General features: G+C 35.8%; 1 long non-coding RNA gene across 1 annotated transcript; it reads right to left on the bottom strand.

The window, feature by feature from the left end:
* Positions 1–320: 320 nt before the first annotated feature.
* LOC126932158 (uncharacterized) lies at positions 321–18,613 on the bottom strand. Its single transcript, XR_007718122.1, has 3 exons — positions 18,514–18,613; positions 14,810–14,851; positions 321–393 (listed from the first exon to the last, which is right to left on the bottom strand). It is a non-coding gene; the product is annotated as an uncharacterized LOC126932158 (long non-coding RNA).
* Between the last annotated feature and the right edge of the window lie 680 nt (positions 18,614–19,293).

The raw sequence follows: 19,293 nt of genomic DNA, 5'->3' as shown, positions 1-19,293 counted from the left end.
TATCTTAATAAATTAAGATATAATAATGGTTATGTGATTAGGCAGGAAGAGGTATGTCATGAAAGTCTAAAATTAAAATCCAGACTTTGTGGAATGAAACTTTGAGACAAATAAGTGGTAGATGTCAAAGAAAAGAGGCATAAGCGTTAGAGGGATGAGGACCTTAAACTTTTGCTGTTACATAGCACATCCCTTGTTTTCTGTATGCATAGTTTGGGAACGTGATTACACACCTTCCATAGCAGGGCATATTCAAGAGGAGGAAAAATCAAAGTGGTTTAGATAGAAAGGGCTTTGAAATGAGGCACCTCTTGTTTCCTGTCTTGTCTCCAATATCTGTAAGTGATCTTTGGCAAGTCATTTCACCTCTCAGACTTGGTTAACTTTTCTCATCTGCAAACAGAAAAACAGGTTCAACTGTTGTAAGGTTCAAATGGGACAAAACAACAATAATTCTTGCCACAGGGCTGGGCACACAGTGCTAGTCAATGAATGGCTACTATTTCATAAGACATGTTTGTAGCTCCAACTCTCAGGAAAAACATAGTGATCAATTAGGTGACTTGGTTTGTGACATTTATTTGTGTATTGAATTCAATTACAGAACCAAAATTTTGATAATTACATCTATTATTCTTGGAAATAATGACTGACATTTACTATGTGCCTGGCATGGTGCGCAGCATGTGTGCCTTGATGCACCTGGTACACACACACACACACACACACACACACACACACACACACGCTCTCTCTCTACTAAAATCTATAATCTCATTTTATTGTCTCCCAACATCTATTATGTAGCTACAACTTTATCACCATGTTAAAGATGAGCAATTGCAGGCCAGAGAGATTAAGTCTCTTGTCCAACATCTGATAAAAGCAGGATTCAAATCCAGGTAGTCCCAGAGTCCACATATTTAACATGAGGAAAAAAGTGCAGACTGAATGTAAAATAAACACAAATAATTCATTTCAGCGATGAGTCAACAAGAAGTTTACAGCACTGAGAAAGACGAGTCAACAACAGAAGGAAGAAAAATCCAGAGAAAATGGTACTTGGTGCATTGGAATGAAAGATAATCTGCAGAAGGTAAATGGACAGGAGAGATGTTCATCATTTTAATTTGCAATGATCATGATTTATATTAAAGTTTCTCTTCTCTGAGGCTCAGTTTTGTCAGCTGAAAATGAACTTGTTGGACAATTGAACTCTAAGGTGCCTTCTCTGGTTCTATTCTACATTTCTTCGAGTTCTTATCAGCTACCAAGAACACTTTCCACTTTTCCATGTGTGGTTCAGAGAAGATCCCAAATAATGTTTGATCATCTCTAGTCATATCTCAGAGCTGTCAGTTGATAACTGACTCCACTACCTCAGTACCCATTTTCCAAGATGTTAAGAGGAGTTTGGTGGTGCTGGAGCGAGGAAGAGACCAAGAAACTTGGAGACCAAGGGGACCTCTCATTAGCAGTGGAAGCGAATATCGACATATGTCAGCAGAATTCTTTCTCACATGGAAACTCTTCTGTGAATATCCAACAAATAAATCCATGTTAATGGAATCTTCTCATATTTAATATTTTAAACTAGTAACCTAACATTTCCTACTGAGAATTGATGGATTGGCTAAAACAGAATATTTTAGCCCCATTTGAATGGTTAGCTTAAGTCTCTGCCCAAAAAAAGTGTGGTAATCAAAATCTTATCCATTGAAGCAGCCTGTTTTTTGAGATTTAATAGCAGCCTCAGAAATTGGACGTTTTATTTTGTCTGCACAAGCTGTGTCACAAAAGATGGCGACACAGTGACAGACCTTGTGAACGTGGAGCCTGGAGCTTGGAGGAAGGGGCACTCAGTGTGTTCCCCACAATCAGGTAAGGGATGTAGTGAAATGGACCCAGAGTCACATAACTTGGGCTCAAGGTCTGGGCCCAATCTTCAAGAGTATCTCTAAGCCAAAGTTTCCCAACATGGTGATAATTCGTGGCATGTGCTATGAGGTAACACATGGTATCACATACTGTCCCGAAGAGTGAGACGATGTCATGGAAGTGCCTTGTAAACTGTAAATCACAGACGTTAAGTGGTTCTGTGGCTGGCTTCATTGTGAGAGGGCTTAGGTGAAGGCATTTTTACACAACAATAGCAGCATTGCCAAAATAAAATCTGCATAAAAGCAAAATAAGTATTCATAGAGATCTATGGGCATAAATAACAAAACAACTTGCATCAGAGTGTAGTGGAATTTAAGTGCTGGAGAGGTTATATGGGATCAAAGAGGAAAGATAGCAATAAAGTCAGCCAAGGTACATTTCTGTATCTACTAAGTTATCTTAACATTTTAAAGGATTGGAACTGTGAGGAATGAACTAATTGATGGATTTTTGGAAAACAGAAATGTAGAAAACACAATTACACTGGAAAGTGTTGAACATTTTAAATACCTGAAATTCTAAATGCTTAACTACATACTTATAATACAAATTGCCATGAACGTTACTTATGATTATGGTAGAAATTACCTTAGAACATATTACTGTCTTCCTTGTACCTTGAATAACTATCTTAAGCACTCAAATAGAAGTCAGGTAATATATTAGCTCATCTCATTGGTGGACTTTACTGGTCAAGTATCTTAGATAATATTAAGCAAAGAACCAAAGTGACTTATAGCAGAGTTTCTTGGTGCTATTGACGTTTCGGACCATGTAACTTTGTGGTGGGGGTATCCTATGCATTGTAGGATGTTTAGCAGCATCCCTGGTCTCTACTCACTAGATGTCACTTATACCTCTCAGTTGTGACAACCAAAAATATTCCTAGATATTGACAAATGTCCTCTGGAGGGAAAAAATCATCCTCGTTTGAGAGTTACTGCTCCACAGTGACAACCTTCAGCTTTCATGACTCAGAATTCCAAAATTTCTAGGTTATTAAAATTAGAGATATTATATTATAAAGAATAAATGTGTAGACATTTAAATGCTTTGCATTGCCAACATTTTGCATTTAACTCTCACTCTTTTTTTCTTTGGTTTTGTTAGGAAGGTGCACTATTCTCTCTATGGTTAGACAAGGTACTTCTGAGGGACTAGGTTGTATGTCTTTTTGTCTTGTAGCTCTGCAGTCTTACATTTTCATCTACCTTCTGTGTTTTAATATACGTTCTCAGGTGCCTCCCAAAGTAGATAGAAATTGTGAGTGCTAGTGAGATAGCCATGCTTGGCTGTCTCACGAGCACTTTGAAATGATTTTGTCCCATCCAAATTCATCCACATCTGCATCTGCATCTACCTCTGACCTCCTCTGTTTTTTCTCCCTCGACTGATTGATTGATTGATTGTTGTTGCTAGCTCACTGTCTTCCATATACCCAGGTACCTCTTAGGGTCAAATTTATTTCCTTGTAAGTCCACAGCCTCTCCCTAATTATTCATTTGAACCAACACTCTCTCTAAGAAACGCCCCTCCCCACTTCAGACTTTTCTGGGGCAACTATTATTACCTTCCACCTGCCCTTCCTGCCTCTGGTCTTTCTATATAAGGTACATTTTATTCTGTTACATTAATATCCCTGAAGCATTCCCATCCCAACAAATTTTTTACCCTTCTAGGGACTAACTCTTATTTCTTCAATCCTATATCTTACCACCAGAACTAAAAATAATTTCTCTGTATCCTGCACTTCTTTAGGACTTCATCTCTTAATTTCTTCAAATAATGTCCTTTGATCTAAACCTTTTTTTGGTGTGTGTTTTTGATAATTTAGACTAACATTTGAAAAAGAAACACATATCCCCTTTAATGTTCAGCGTATATACAGGAACCTGAGAATCTAGAACTTAAGTACTCTAAAGTTACTTTAAAGATTATTTTAAAGAACTACAATATGCAGATGGTTATAAAATACTTTACATGGAATTCATGCATCCCTGATGTTGATACTGTTTATTTTGCTTCTTGGAATTTAACATACAGCAGCCTTCTTTACCTCCTCATCTTATGGTGGGACATGAATATGTAAATGTAGTTTCCATATTTAAAAAAATTGTGCGTAAGTCTTAATCTGCATTCCACTTCAGTGGGTCTTACAAATACTTGCTTAAGAGAGGCTGACTCTACAAAGGTCAGATAGGGTGGTAACATAGAGAATGAGAGAGAGACATGATTATTTAGTGGCACTTATTGCCACAGGCACTGGTCCATTTATTGGAGTAGAGTGAGCACATATCGAACGTGTTGTTTGCCATCAAGAATGCTGAGCAGTTCCATGGGAGAAGGTCTTGGCTTGAGCCCAGGTTGATAGTAAATGTAGGCCATTACTAGTTGATGTCTGTTTGATGGTCTGTATGAAATGAGTTGGTGGTCTCAGTCCAGTTATTAGAAGACAGGTGTCTACATCTCAGAACATCATGACAATTGGCACTAATTGGCATCTTTGTTGGGAATCTCAGCAGAGAAGCAGAGGAATAAATGGGGGAAAAGGAAAAGCTGTTGTTACCCAAGATAAAGAAGTCTTTGGGGATATAAGCAGAAAATAATTATGTACTGCTCAAAGAATAGTATTTTCAGAAGATGACATTTCCAACATTGACAGGACTTTTTTCAGTTATTTGTCCATCATCTGTCTCTTACCTTCCTTTCCATTCCCACATCTTCTTGCATTTTGGAACTGGACATTTGGTCCCACTTTCTCCTTTCTTATCTCAGGGAACATGTTATGGGATGAAAACCTCTGCTTGGGTATCTACTATATTCTTTCATCAATTCAACCTCAGACTTCATGTTCCTGGTTTCTCCCAGGACTTATGATACCTCAGTTTTCATGCACATAGAAGAGCTGAGCATGTTGGTTCAATTGTTACCTGTTAATGAATTTTTCTTCTGTGCTGTACTTTACTTGGTGATACTGGGATACACGTCTCTTACACTCTGCTGTCTCCCTCACTGTTCTGAGCTTTCTGGGGTAGGACCCTTGCTTGATTCATTTTAACATTCCTGCAGTGCACATATCAGGTACTCAGTAAATGAATGAAAGAAACAATGAATAAATGAATGAATGCATTCTTAGCCTTTGGAGACACATACCCATATCTAGGAGTGAAGTGAAAAGTAAATATGAAAGAGACCGAGTCTAAGAGACAGAGTGGCAGGAATTCATCATTCTCTTCTCTTGGTGCCTTTGACATTCTCCCACTCTCATTTTGAATGGTTGCTTAGTGTTCTAATCTATGCAAGCCATCTTATACAATTGCTTTGTAATCGGCATAATTCAGCTTTCTAGCTGAGGAGCCTGCTCCGATGTGTGTCTATAAGGAGGATTCCGTGTTCTCTGTTAGAGTTTATAATTTCACCACTGCTATATCCAGTGTTTTTCATTGCATGTGAAATAATAATGTAATGAATGTGATTTTGATTATTTTAACCAATAAAATTATTTAACACAAAGGGGAGAATTTCTTAAACACAAGAAACCACGACTACATTTTGGCACTGCAAATAAATATATTAGAACTGTTTTGCTTATGTCTATTAGAACTGGGTAAATGTTTCTGAGTGTTTTGTTATTCTTAAAATATAATTTATTATTAAAATGTGAAACAGTACAATTTTTAAAACCATAAACCAAAAATAGCTGTCAAAATGTGTCCAAATGAGAGCTTTGATTCTCATTTTGATTATTTTATTGAATAGATCTACCAACATTTAATATAGGACTATTAAATATAGCAAATGGTGAATATAAATTAGTATATATTGATAAAATATGTGATAAAGCACATAGACAATACAATTTTTAAATTATAAAATTATTTGTTATGACTAGTAAAATGGTTTCCCTTTTTCTATATCTGTGAACTTTAACTAGAATATTTCCCTATTTTTTTGATAAAAAGTGTGTCACATGAACATTGATTAGAAACAACTTTACAAACGTGACAATTTTTATGTCAAGATATGATTCCTAAGTTCAACATTACTTGTTTTTTTTGAACATTAGACTGCCAAATAAACAGCAAATTTTTACAAATCCTTTCAGTATTAGAACCAAATAACCCTTGTATTAGTTGTCAAGAGTGTGCCATGTATTACTGGGAATCACCATTGCAGAGTATTTATAAAAGGAAGGACAAAACCAGATACTCAGGTTTGTGACATAGGATCATGCACATTGGAAATCAAGAGAAATCAGTTCAGATATTGCAATATTTAATAGCAGAACAAGAAACACAGAGCTACCATTGCACTTATTCATTCTTTAATTTCTTAGGTAATTTAAAATATTTTGAATTTTTCAAGTATCAACTACATGGTACATGTTAGGTAGGATTTTTACCAAGATTACAGCTTAGGGCAGCATTCACGTGCAGATCAGTGCTCTTAGGTAATGCAGACCAGTTTCAAGCAGTCAGTTTCTGCTAAGCACTTACTAAAAATTATTTTCGGTAAAGCAAATGACATTTCAAACCCAATGTAGAGTTTCTATTAACAATAAGCAATTTGTGAGCTGATCAATGTGGATTCACTATCTAAGGCATGTCAGTGTGTTATGCTTTCATGCCTCTTGATACCATCACTGGAAAACTCTTTGGATTTATTTCCTTGATGTTCATTGCAACAGTCTCTAGAAAGCATAGCTTATGGAATGGTTTTAAATTTCATCCTTTAATTCGGTTTATGGGCCCTCACCTTCAAAGTTTTTACATTCCCTTAAGACATATTTGTGCTCACCTTTCTTTTTTGATAGAGTTGCAATTAGTCCTGGGGAGCAGTTGTTTCCAATTAACCAGGAGGAGAAAATCACCACTGAAGTTTTATAACAAATCATTAGGCTTTCTGATATCAGACCAGTGTATTATGAATTTTTGTAATAAAAATCTGTTACATATTGTTAAAAACAATTCTGCCCATTCTTATTTATTTATGATCATTACATTTTAGTACTTACTGGCATTTCCTGAGAAGATAAATATTTTGGTGTTTTTGAGCTTCCCAGAGGGATAGAATTTTTACCATGCACATATACACCATTTTCCTGGAGCTCATTTTATGTCACACAAACAATAAAATGCAAAATACCAAATACTCATTCTCACACTGTGGCTTGCACTGAATGGTCACAGCATTAATTTAAGCTAACACATTTTTCATAAAGGAAATCAAAGTATTTTTTTTTTACAAAAAACAAGATAACTATTTTAATGAAACAAGTATCTTATTCATCTCACAATCATGGTATAGTTTTGAATAGTGGTGGTCTCTGCCTCTGTTACTTTTTTTTTTTTTTTAAATAGATGTATTATGAAACAAAAGTTTTGGTTCCTAACATCTAAAACTAAAATATTTAATTTTTTGTCTGATTCCCTTTCTATATGACAAATAGTTCATTGTAGATACCAGTAAATATATCTAAATAGTAAGAATGTGCTAACACTTACCTTTGGTAATGATAGACTCTTTAAAGAGGAGAAAAATGAAAACTGCTATTTAGTAGCTTTTGATAAGATGCTGCAGTATATAGAGAGATCGCCTGTAGGTTCTTTTTGTATAGTTTAAAACATACCCCCTACCCCTCCACACACAGATGTAGACAATATACATTTGTTTTATAGCCCACGTTGATATTAATGGAACTTATGTAAGCATATCCAGGTCTAAAAGGTGGGCCCTAAGGGCTTTAAAAGATTCTGCTAAAGCTGAGAAGGGAAGCTAATGTTTCCTTGATTTTAGAAGTCAGGTCGACTCTTACAGTGCAAAAAGCCAGCATCATGTAATGAAAATATATCAGTAAATTTCATCCATAGGCATGTATTTTTCATGTTCAGACTTCAGGTAAACACTGAACAACCTTTCGTTGAAGAAGATGGGCGAATACTGTAATTTTTGGAGAAAGTCATTAAGTAGGTTAAATAATTCCTTTGCTATTTGGGAACCAGATAAACAAGTTTCTGTAGAGCCCTTTATATAGTGTGTGTATCTCCCTTCGTCTGTGTGTTAGTGTGTTCTGGGGAAGGGGGTGAAAAACAGAGTAGCAGGAGTTGTAAATCAGCAGTTTGTGCAATATGCCTATATGATGAAAAAATTTATGTAGAATATTACACTGTTGTTTTTCAGATATATTTCCCTCCAGATGCAACAAAAAAGTTTTCTTGATGTCTAATCAAGCAATGCTGTTTCTTCAGATTTGAAGAACTCAAAGTTTTTTTATTCTTCTTCATTTAAGTATTATTTTTTAATTGCAGCATATTAAACATAAAATCTGGTACAATCTTTAAAAATAAATAGGACCTAACTATAAATGGGCCCTGTTGTGTTTTTATCTTTGACAAGCAAGTAATTGCTTCTCAAATTTATCAGTTTGTTTATGCAAAAACCATTTACCAAGCCTAGCTCAAAAGCATCAATTTCATCATTATCATCTTATTAATTTAGCCAAGCTATAACACAGCTGATTATTCCTGAGTAATATCCTCTGCAGCACATCATGTGTGGCAAAACCATCTGTACAGTACCTATTTAATAAATAAACCCTCGGCTAAATGTCTCTGTTTATTGAGAACTAATGTTTATAGAAAATATAATGGAACTCAATAAATAACTCAGCTTCATCAACCTGCATATGAATCAGTGCGAAGAACGCTGACATCATCACCTTTCAAGTACCAGAGAAAGCAAAATTACCCAAAAGAGCTATAGAGTCAATATTAAGGCATTAAAACTGCAATGAAGGCATATTAATGCTTAAAACTTCATTGTTGGCAGTGGAATTGGCACAATGGACATATTTTATAACTCCAGGAATACTTAGGCTTTATGGCTGCTTCTTTGTTGACTGCCTTGCACTTAATGTAGTTTTCCACTTTAAATAAAAAAAAACCCTCAAGATCTTTAAAAAAAAAAAACCAAGAAAATTGCTGATTCTAAGCATTCATTTTTAAAATAATGCAAACTGCTGATTCCAATTGTTCAGATTTAAGGAAAAAAAAAAGCCAACTTCTTTAACTCCATGCTTCCTGAATTCATATTGGTAGCAACTAGATATTTTGTGGCAAAGGCTTTTTAAAAGTCACAAGTATTTTTTATAAGAGATTATTCTGAGTAACATCATTAGTACTGAAATGTGAGAAGCTAAGCATTCATTTTGCAAAGAAAAGATTCATTGTTAGATTTAAGGAAAAAAAAAACCACTTTTTAATTCATGCCCAGTATATAAAAGTAACATATTCACACTGATATTTTGTCATCACCAGGCTATTTTAAAAAGTCACAAGTATTTTTTATAAGAGATTATTCTGAGTAACATCATTAGTACTGAGAATGTGAGAATGATTTAGTCATTTTGCAAAGAAAAGATCCATTGGTTACAACCTTTTTCAAAAGTCTATCTGTCCTCATTTTACTTTCCAGAAACAAAAGTTCATTGAAAGAGAAAAAACATTGTCCTTATTCAAATCCAAGGAATGGACCTTATTGATTTTCGAAAGCAACTCTATTTTTGTGCATCAGCATGGCCCATTTCCACCTGGCAGCTTACTTGGCATGTAGCTTAAACTCTTCCCTTCTTCCAGTGCCCACAGGACTTTAGATTTTTACTGAGGTCCTACCTGTTATAATTCAAAATCTAGGGACTTAGCAGATGCTGACCTGTTGCTAAGGACATGTGGGCTTATTCTCCAGGCCCGGTTGCTACTTCTACTCATGCAGTTCTGAAACCCACCTGGCTCACTCTTCTAGGTGAAGATGGATATGTTCTCATTTTGAAGACATTTTTTTTAAGGCCACAAGATCTTTGTAAAGTTACAGTCAGGGAAAAGAGTTGTGAATATACCTTTCCAATGTTAATCTAAAGGCAGGGTGTTGTTTTGTTTTTGTTTTTGCTGCTTTTCAAAACATTTATTACAATGTCTCATGAGAGAAGGGGGCAAAGTGTGACAACCCAAGAGGGTAACCCCTTGTTACCCTGTAATCTGTAAACATCAGCTCGTTTTTGCCTAGATGCTGGATTCATTATGCTAGATGTACAGTTGTGTGTGTGTGTGTGTTTTTTTAGTGTTTCAATTTATGCAGTGGGCTCTGTGGTTTGTACAGAGACTACCCATTCTCCAACCCCAGGAAGGGTTGAGTGGTAATCCTAACAGAATCTTCATACCTCCTAAATTAGGCAAATGCCTCAAACAAAATGAATGCCACATCAAAAGAGCAGAAAGATAGTGAAATGCTGCCAGTAATTGCCTTTTGGGGCAACTCAGCTTAAACAACTTAAAGCTTGCAAACGCTGAACCCACACTACCCAGAAGAATACTTTTGTCCGAGGGTTTAAATTGCAAGCTAGGAAGCCAACAACTCTGAAATCCCTGCTTGGGAGCCAGAGCACGCAGTGTGCCTTTGACATATGTCTATAAGGAAACCTGTGTCTGGCACGTCAGCAGTTTTGAATAGCTAGGGTTTGGTGACCAAAGTCAACACCCCACATATTTTGTCACAATCAGTCCCAGATCAGCAAAAAGTCTGTTGGATTGACTAACTGGGTACATCTACTTAAGATGACCTGTGGTTTAAAAGAGGAGAAAGAAAAGAATGCTAGCCAATGCTCTGCATGCTGTCAAGTGGCCTATGCCCAGAGGACTCCTGAGACTAAGCAAAGTAAATTTTTATCTATTTGTTCTGAGTCTAATTCAGTGTCTAGCCTCCCATTGTGTAATCCATAAAGTCATTTTCATCCCATTTTAAGAAATCAATTTTAGATATTTCTGATGAGGGGTGATGTCAGACCTTACCATTTTGAGGCAAGAAATCAAAATACCAATTCCAGTCATCCACCCTGAGATGGGTAACAGGGGGCAAGTGCATCTCTGCTGTATGTGGAAGACAGAGAGTATGTCTCCCATAAAATGTGAGTGATTTGGATATATTTGAATGCACTGGCCTAACATAGCTCTTAAATCCACTTTGGTCTAGTCCTTAGGACTCGTTAATGGAGTAGTAATTTAGTTGATATCTGTCAAGGACCAATGCTAGGGGCCACTGAATGTGACAGACCACGGTTCAAAGTTATAATGCCAAAGCCAAAGATGCAAAGATCGGCCTTTTCTATAGGCTGGCCATAGTCTTGGAGAAATCTGGGAATTGGTAAATCTGATGTATATCTGTGGAAAATTCCTGGTTTGAGAAAGGAGAAAAATTATGAAGTAGGTGGCACATTTTTTACTTTCTTGCATTCCATGGTGGTAGCAACTTTATAAATAATAGAAAAATTTATAGTTTCAAAGGCAACATTGCAATAAATACCAATAAGAAGATGGTAATATAATTGGATGATCTAAGGCACAGTAAATATATATTCATCTGTTCATTCATCTAATCATGCAACAATATTTATCAGGTGCCTACATTGTGCTAGGCATTGGGATACTATAGTGAACATAAAGAGATACTGTCCTAGTTTCACAGATGGCACGATCTGGTGAGGAATTGAAAGGTTATAGAAATAAATGCAAAATTCAACTGTGAGAAAGAATATGAGGAACAGATGCAAGATGGAGGTGTTGAGAACATTTCCAGCAAAGAAAATAGCCCCTTAAAACAACCACAGTGGTAAAGGAGTCCATGGTGCACTCAGAGAACTGAAAGAATAGTGTGAATGAACAGCAAGAGAAATCTGGCGCAAGGTGAACCTGGAAAAGGTGGCAGGGTTTGATGTTAAGAATTTAACATCTTTACAGCAATGTTAAAGTTAATCCATATTATCCACAGCTTTACTGTTCACTGGAGAATTTATTACTGAGTCCCATGACAGAAAATATTTGCCATCAGCTGATACTAAAATATTATTCACTTCTTCAACTGATATTTTATTGAACACCTATGCCATGCAAGGAACGGACATTGTTAATATCGTGTTGATGCACGATGGTCCATGCTGTCATGAAATTTTCATTCTAAGATAATTTTTTGTTTTTCAGTGACAGGGCCTCACTCTGTTGCCCAGGCTGGAGTGCAGCGATGTGATCGTAGCTCACTGTACCCTCAAACCCCTGTGTTCAAGTGACCCTCCTGCTGGAGCCTCCTGCATAGCTAGGACTGTAGGCATGTGCCACCACACCCCACTAATTTTTTAAAATTTTTTGGTAGAGATGGGGTCTCACTACTTTGCCCAGGCTGGGTTCGAACTCCTGGCCTTAAGTGACCCTCCCACCTCCGCCTCCCAAAGTGCTGGGATTACAGGCATGAGCTACTGTGCCCTCCCAGAAAAGATAAACTTTGAATACAGGTGTAACAAGTGTTATAAAAGAGAGAGTGCAGGGTTTATGACAGGGGAGTCATTTCGATGGTGTGAGTTGGGGATGCCACCCTACAGAAGTGATTTAAGCTGACGTGTGAAAGATATATTCTGGTTAGAATGTCCACTATCAACAGTGAGAAAGTGGTAGGAGGTAAAGAGAAAGAATGAAGGGCTTAAAGCCTTAGTGACTGTTTATAGCTAAATAGTGAAAACCAATATGATTTTGTTAAATGCTGGATGTGGCAATTGCCTTTTTGACATTTTTCCTGTGACCCTGCAGGACTACATGAGTTTTGAGGAGTGAGGACGTCTTTGTGAAACTGCTCATCACAGCACACACAGTTTAACCTGGATTAGGTCCCTCAAACACACTGCCAGCCAGCAGTCACTCTGCCCCTTCAGCAGGGCTCGGTGGTAGGTATGAATGCTAAGACCTGAGAGCATGATCTTTTTTGATGAGCCTTTTTTTTTTTTTTTTTTTTTTTTGTCCTGGGATCCCAATTAAATCCATGTGCATTCTATCTCTGGGGTCAGGAGGATTACAGTTGGGGATGGAATGAGGCAGATAATTATGACTACTTCTCATTTACTCCTTGTTTCTCTTTTGGGGATACTCACATGGAAATACATAAGCTATTTTTCTTCCATTATCCTCCTGAGGAAAGAAGGAAAAGGAATGGGTTGGAAATCTTGGGATGAAGCAGAGAGAATTGTGGGCTGTACTGAGATGGTACTCTCTGGTTTGTAGATTTCCAAAGTTTTCTAGTTCTCTTCACTGTTCTGACAAGGAGTAAGTAGCTCTGAATCTCTCCATAATATCTGTTCCTCCTGAGTTGCAGCTCTTTTGTATCAGAGCTCGGACTAAAAACAATAGCTGTAGAAGGAGGTATTGGAATAAATGAAAATCAATCAAATACTGCAGAATCCTGAGCACTCTGCATCTGCAAGGCTCAGACACTACTGCACACCACGTAGGAGTTTGTCTTGTGTTCCACATCATCCTTTGAAAGGGAATAACTCTGCACTTCACATATGTACATGTTTATGGCCTAACATGTCTTAGGCCTTTGTCTTAACACATTACATCCATTGTTTCTGCTTTCTACTGGTTGAATGAAGAGATGGTTACATCAATGCATAGAGTACATTGATTGTGGCCCAGGCGATCAAAAGTCTTGAAAAAATAATTTTAAGAAAATGATGCATTTCATACGACCCCCCCTTTTTTTTTTTTTTGACATTCAAGAACTCTTAGTTTAGTAAAAGCTACTCAGTACTTTTAAGAGTTTTCCATTGCATTCAACTGTTCGCACTGCTGAACTGAGTGACACGGGTACCACTTTTCTTGTAGAAAGGAAAATATAAGATTTACAAATATTTTCTGTCATTTTTGATAACATGTACAACATAGTTTAGTTCAAGAAGGCATTTCTTACTTAATGCATTTTAAATTATTTGTGTTTACTTTTACTTCTTTCCTATAAATCTGTAGTCATTCTGGCAAGCTAAGTAATAGGCATCCTAGTGGTTACTTCTCATTAAAATGGAAACACAAGTTTGACTCTAGGGAGAGGGCTTAGCTGAGAAGAGCCATTCCTTGTACAGTGACGGTCTTCACACAGTATGGTGATAAAAGCTCAGTGGAACTACTCTGGGTCATTCCTTTGTCATCATTTGGTGTCATTTTTGCTTCTTCATTTGCTGATAAAGCATATTTTCTAATGCCAAAGACTGATTACTCCTGCTATACCTGAATTTCAAATACAAGGGCTGTATCAGTTGCTGTTGTTTCAGCATCAGCATAAGCCAGAGTAAGATACGTATTTAAAGATATTGCAGTAATTATCATTTATATAAAGAAAGTAGAACTTTGTTAGTGTCTCTGTGATTTAGAATTCAATGAAGAAAAGAGCTCCCAAGCTATAGAATTATTATTGCTTTTTAATAGCATCTGAGTAATTTTCACTTCTTTTCTTTGTCCTTTAACTGTAAGAAAATATCAAGTATATGTGTTCCTTGTGGGATAAATCTCACCTACATTTTTTTGTAATTTTTGCTTGCTTCTTTGGAATGTAAAAAGGCATTTAGAGAATGATCACCACCTAGTTGGTCAGAATGTTCTTAGGGTGATATAGTAAGTGCTGGCCATAGTTAACTTAATTAGCTGACAAACCATGAAATCTCTTCGTCACCTAGTCGAGGAGACATGGTATTAAACTACAGACCACTAATGCATATATCTGAGAACTATGTGAAAGCTTTTATTGACTAAAGGAAAGTTTACAGCACAGTCAAGAGGTCACCAGTGAAATTATATTACTTAATCCATTAAGTTACGTGTTTTTATAAATACTTTGTAAATATCTCTCTGGTTAGTGCTAAGGAAATCTCCAAGTTAATATTAAAAAAGTCACCAAGTTAATGGTTTTCAACCATATTATACCCAATTATCCATTACAAAAATATATTTTATGATGCCCTATATAGTAATCTTAAATGAAATTAACAGATAATACTTACCTACTTGTGAACATCATTGAAAGAGGATCTATGAGGTTGTAACTGTAATATATAAGAAATACAAAAGGGAAGTATATAAGGAGATACTATGTATGTAAGCTGTAAATGCTCTGACACTACTATTCTAGTAGATGGAAATACACACTATAATTCTAAATTGCCACTTCGGTATGGGATTATCCCTCCTGAGAACCATTCCAGCACTCAAGGGGTTTCCAGTGGTCTAGAAATATGTCTCTTTTATTCTTGCTCCATATCAGTTCTAAACATGGCATTTGGCATGGAGTACATGCTCAATAAACACTTATACAATGAATGTTTAATGAGCAACAGAAACAAAACAAAACTTTCTCCTGCAAGAATTTATCTTCTGGTTAGAATGTCAGGTCAGTTCAGTAACACACAAAGTGAGGGTTCCTCGGTGCCCATGCATGCCCATGCATCCCATCCCACTGGGTGCGTGGTGCATGCTGTGGGGAACTTGAGCATGCGGGCAGCCACCCTGACCAGCTGTGAGCTGAGAAGGACTGCTACGGTCTCAGGTAATCCAGGCAGGAGGCCAGTTATGCATCTCAACTACATTCTGCTCAGTGCACTTCTGTGCCAGGTCCAGGTCCAGGTGCAGGGGGCAGATAGGTTAATAAGGCCCTGTGCTCCTGAAGCTGCCATTTGAAGGCGTTTCCAACATCAGAACGTGTCAGAAGCCCTTCAGGGATGGTTAATGAATATTCCCAGGCCCCACCTCAGAGATTCCAATCTGCATTTTAACAAGTTTCAGAAATAAATTATGATGTAAGTGGTTCGTAGACCTCACTTTAAGAAGCATCAAATGAGGTGGACAATAAACCTAAAATGTGTTCTTTATGAGAATTTTCAGTATTTGGGAAATGAATGGCAACCATGGGTGAATGTTGAGAATTCTTTTGAAAGGAAATTTCTTACATTCATTTTATAAATCAAGTGAATGCAAAAGATGAGAGTGTGTTTTTAAGACTTCATTTATAAGACTGATGCTGTTTGCAAGACATTATTGCTTTAATATTCATGTGATAGTAACAATGGTCTTGATTATAGGTGGCGCACTTATATTTGTTTTCTTTTGTTAATATTGCAGATGGAAAGGTAAATGGAAATATATTGAGAAGTATAAGATGGTGTAATAAGACAGCTTTTAAGTTTTCTAATATCTTATAACACCATCTTATACTAAGATTATTTCTAGGATTTTAAAAGAATCACCTTAAAATTTCTTTTTAAGAAACACCTTAGGATTAGCCAAAAGTGTTTATGGTTTATCTCCTTAGTTTAAGATTTTATTTTTATGTACCTTGTACCTTTTATGTACCTTGTCTGAAGTTTTTAACTGTAATCAAACTGTATGTATTAAAAACATACACTCTTATCTTTTGTGTTCACCTGATTTATAAAACGAATGTAAGAAATTTCCTTTCAAAAGAATTCTCAACATTCACCCATGGTGGCCATTCATTCCCCAAATACTGAAAATTCTCTCACAGAACATATTTTAGGTTTTTAACTGTAATCAAGTTTTAAACTGTAATCAAAATAAGAGTATATCTCATGATACTTGCCCTTTTAGTGGTATATATCTGACAATATTTTAAATATAGGTAGCTATCTTAGTTACAAACAGAGAAGCTTACATACCAAAGACTAATACTGGTTTTCTGACTATATATATTTGAATCCATTTTTTAAAAGGTAAATGGGTGAAAGCAGAATAAAAGACTTTCCAAGTTTTATTATGTATATTTAATAGCTCAACATAAGGGGGTAAATGGACAGTTACTCTGGTATAAAAAGACCTATAGCTGTGGATAATTTCATTACATCTCCCTCTAGGCAAGGTGACCCACCCCCACTGATGCCTCCACACATTCCCAGGCTTCATCCTTATGAAAACAAATCAACCAACCAACCAAAATAACCCTAATTTTGAATCACAGATCATTAGCATTACTTACAACCATATTCAAATTAATCACAAATTCACAAAAAAGCAATAAATTCATAGGTCAATTAATAGATTTGTCTACATGATGTCAAACAAGGGTTTTATTATTATTTCTGAACTGAATGTTTTCTTCTTAAAAAAAGTAGTTTCAATGCTATGAATACGTAGCTTTTTAAAAGTCAAATAATTTACAGGGCCACAAAGATTATAGTTTTCTTCTTTTAAAATTAGTAATTATCTTAGCACATACAAAGTAAACAAAATGAGAAAACAATTGTTCAGTTTATTGTCTTAAGCTTACAAATGATAAGAAGGCTGCCTTTTTATTCTTTGGAGTACTTCTATAGCTTATTAAGATAACAGAGGACTAGATGAATCTTTAGTGGGATACATATTTACAGAAAGTTTTCTAAAAAATGCTTTCTATGGAGGAAATCTTTTTGCTTAGATGTGCTATTTTGTGGGTATAAATTCAATTGGGAAGAGAGTATTCTGAACAAATCCTGATTTGTTCATTTGTTAAATTTGATTTCCTCATTTTTTAATTTTATATATGACCACTGAAAAACCACAAAACAAAAATTTGGTTTAATTTCCATTTAGACCTTTTCCAAGGAGACTCAGTAATACAAGTGAGCAAAGGTCACATTTTTGAAAGAAACTTCCTCTTTCTTATGTATTCTCAGAGTGTTGCCAACATTTATAAAGATGACCCAGCACATGTTATATTCAAATAGAAAAATGATTATAAACATCAACATGTGTAGATTTCCATAGACTTCCTGATGTTCACAGGATGTGAAATACTGAAAAAATGAGGTACTGTTACACACGCACAGGCACACACAAAGGACTCAAGCACAGTAGAGTCACGAGCAGTGGACAGTTGTGTATGGGACTGACTCAAACGAAACTGATAAAGTGAAAGTGTGTGAAGGCTATGCCTGGTGAGATCGGCCCATAGTTACACCACTTACAATAATAGGACACAGGCGAAGGTCCCTTCTGCCTCGTGTTGCACTGAGAGTCCAAGAAAGTTTGGCAAGTAGATCCTGAAGTCCTGTCCAGATAATCCAAAATCATCACCCATGGAGCTTAATTCTGAATTTCCGCCCCAGACGAAACTCCGATTAAATTCAATGAGTGTTTCTCATTTTAGAAAGTTGTGCATGTGCATGCCATATTCTTTTCTTAGATAAAAACATACCCACAGCTCCTTCCATACAAAACGAAACCAAACACATTTAGAACACATGTAAGCCATTTCTCTATGGGAAAGGCCATTTGTGGTTAACACAGAAAGTATTTATGGTTTCACTGTTAATTGTGGTTTCTTTGTATTAGCCAAAAAAGGTAGCATTTTTCATGTTAGAAACAGTATGAAAGCAATAGCCTTTCTAAAAAATATCCGCATTTTCTGGGGCATGAGGAAGTAACTGAATTTATGATATCTTCTAAACGCCAAAGGAGTATATGCAACATAAAATTGTGTTTTCAATTTGAATAAAAGTTTATTCAAAATTATCTTAATTGTACTTTTGTACATTTCCACAAGATAAGACTGTATAATCGACATTGTATAATATTTAAGGCATTTGATTTTTTATTCATATTTGTTATCTAGGAATAATAACATTTATTTTGGAATCAAAGTGATTCTTGTAAATTAATTCCTTCTGAAAATTGTTAATTTTACAATGTGCACGTTTATAAATGTTGATTCATTTACCTAAATCAGTTGGCTGACTTGCCTAATTCCTTCCCTCTGTCTTCCTCTTTCTCTCTTCCTTCTTTCTGCTCCTCTCCCATCCCCTCCCCTTCCCTTCCTCTTCCTTCCTTCCAAAATGCAATACTGCATTTTGGCAAGGATTCTATAATGAGAGTGAGTGCATTCAAGAGGTTAATTACATGTAAAAACAGTTTCATTAATTCGAAAGAACCGCACATTTTGGGGGCCTATATGTTAATATTTTTTAACTAACATTTCCACAAGTACTGCATTTTAACATCTGAATGCATCATGTATATATTATTAGAAGAGGGAAAGAAGAGACAATTGTGATTATTAGGTCAATAAGCAGAACACTTAGGAAGATTAATACATCAAACAGTTTTTTTGTAAGTACACTGGCTTTTATTATCTACAGGAAAGAATATATTTTCTAATTTCATTATTATGCAATTTAAAAAATTTTAGAAGAAGCAATATATAAATATTTGATTATATCTTATTAAATTCCATAAGAAAAAGAAGCCATCAAAACATGACCCTAATTGCCTCTTTCTGAGTGTGAAAAACATTCTTTATGAAAATGCTTGGAAGTATAATTTATCAATTTAATCACATACATTTATGTATTTCTCCTGAGTGTACGTGAAATTGAGTCTAAATGAACATTTTATGATGTTAAATGCAGTTTTCCAAAGATCTACATTTATTCAAAGATCATATAAAAGGCTGTTAATTTGGATAAATACTATTCTGTCCATTGGTAAGGTTTTATACAAT

This window comes from Macaca thibetana, chromosome 12, assembly GCF_024542745.1.
Source record: "Macaca thibetana thibetana isolate TM-01 chromosome 12, ASM2454274v1, whole genome shotgun sequence".
Classification (NCBI taxonomy): domain Eukaryota; kingdom Metazoa; phylum Chordata; class Mammalia; order Primates; family Cercopithecidae; genus Macaca; species Macaca thibetana.
The sequence above is the reverse complement of the archived record's forward strand: the minus strand, read 5'-3'. Positions and strand labels throughout refer to the sequence as shown.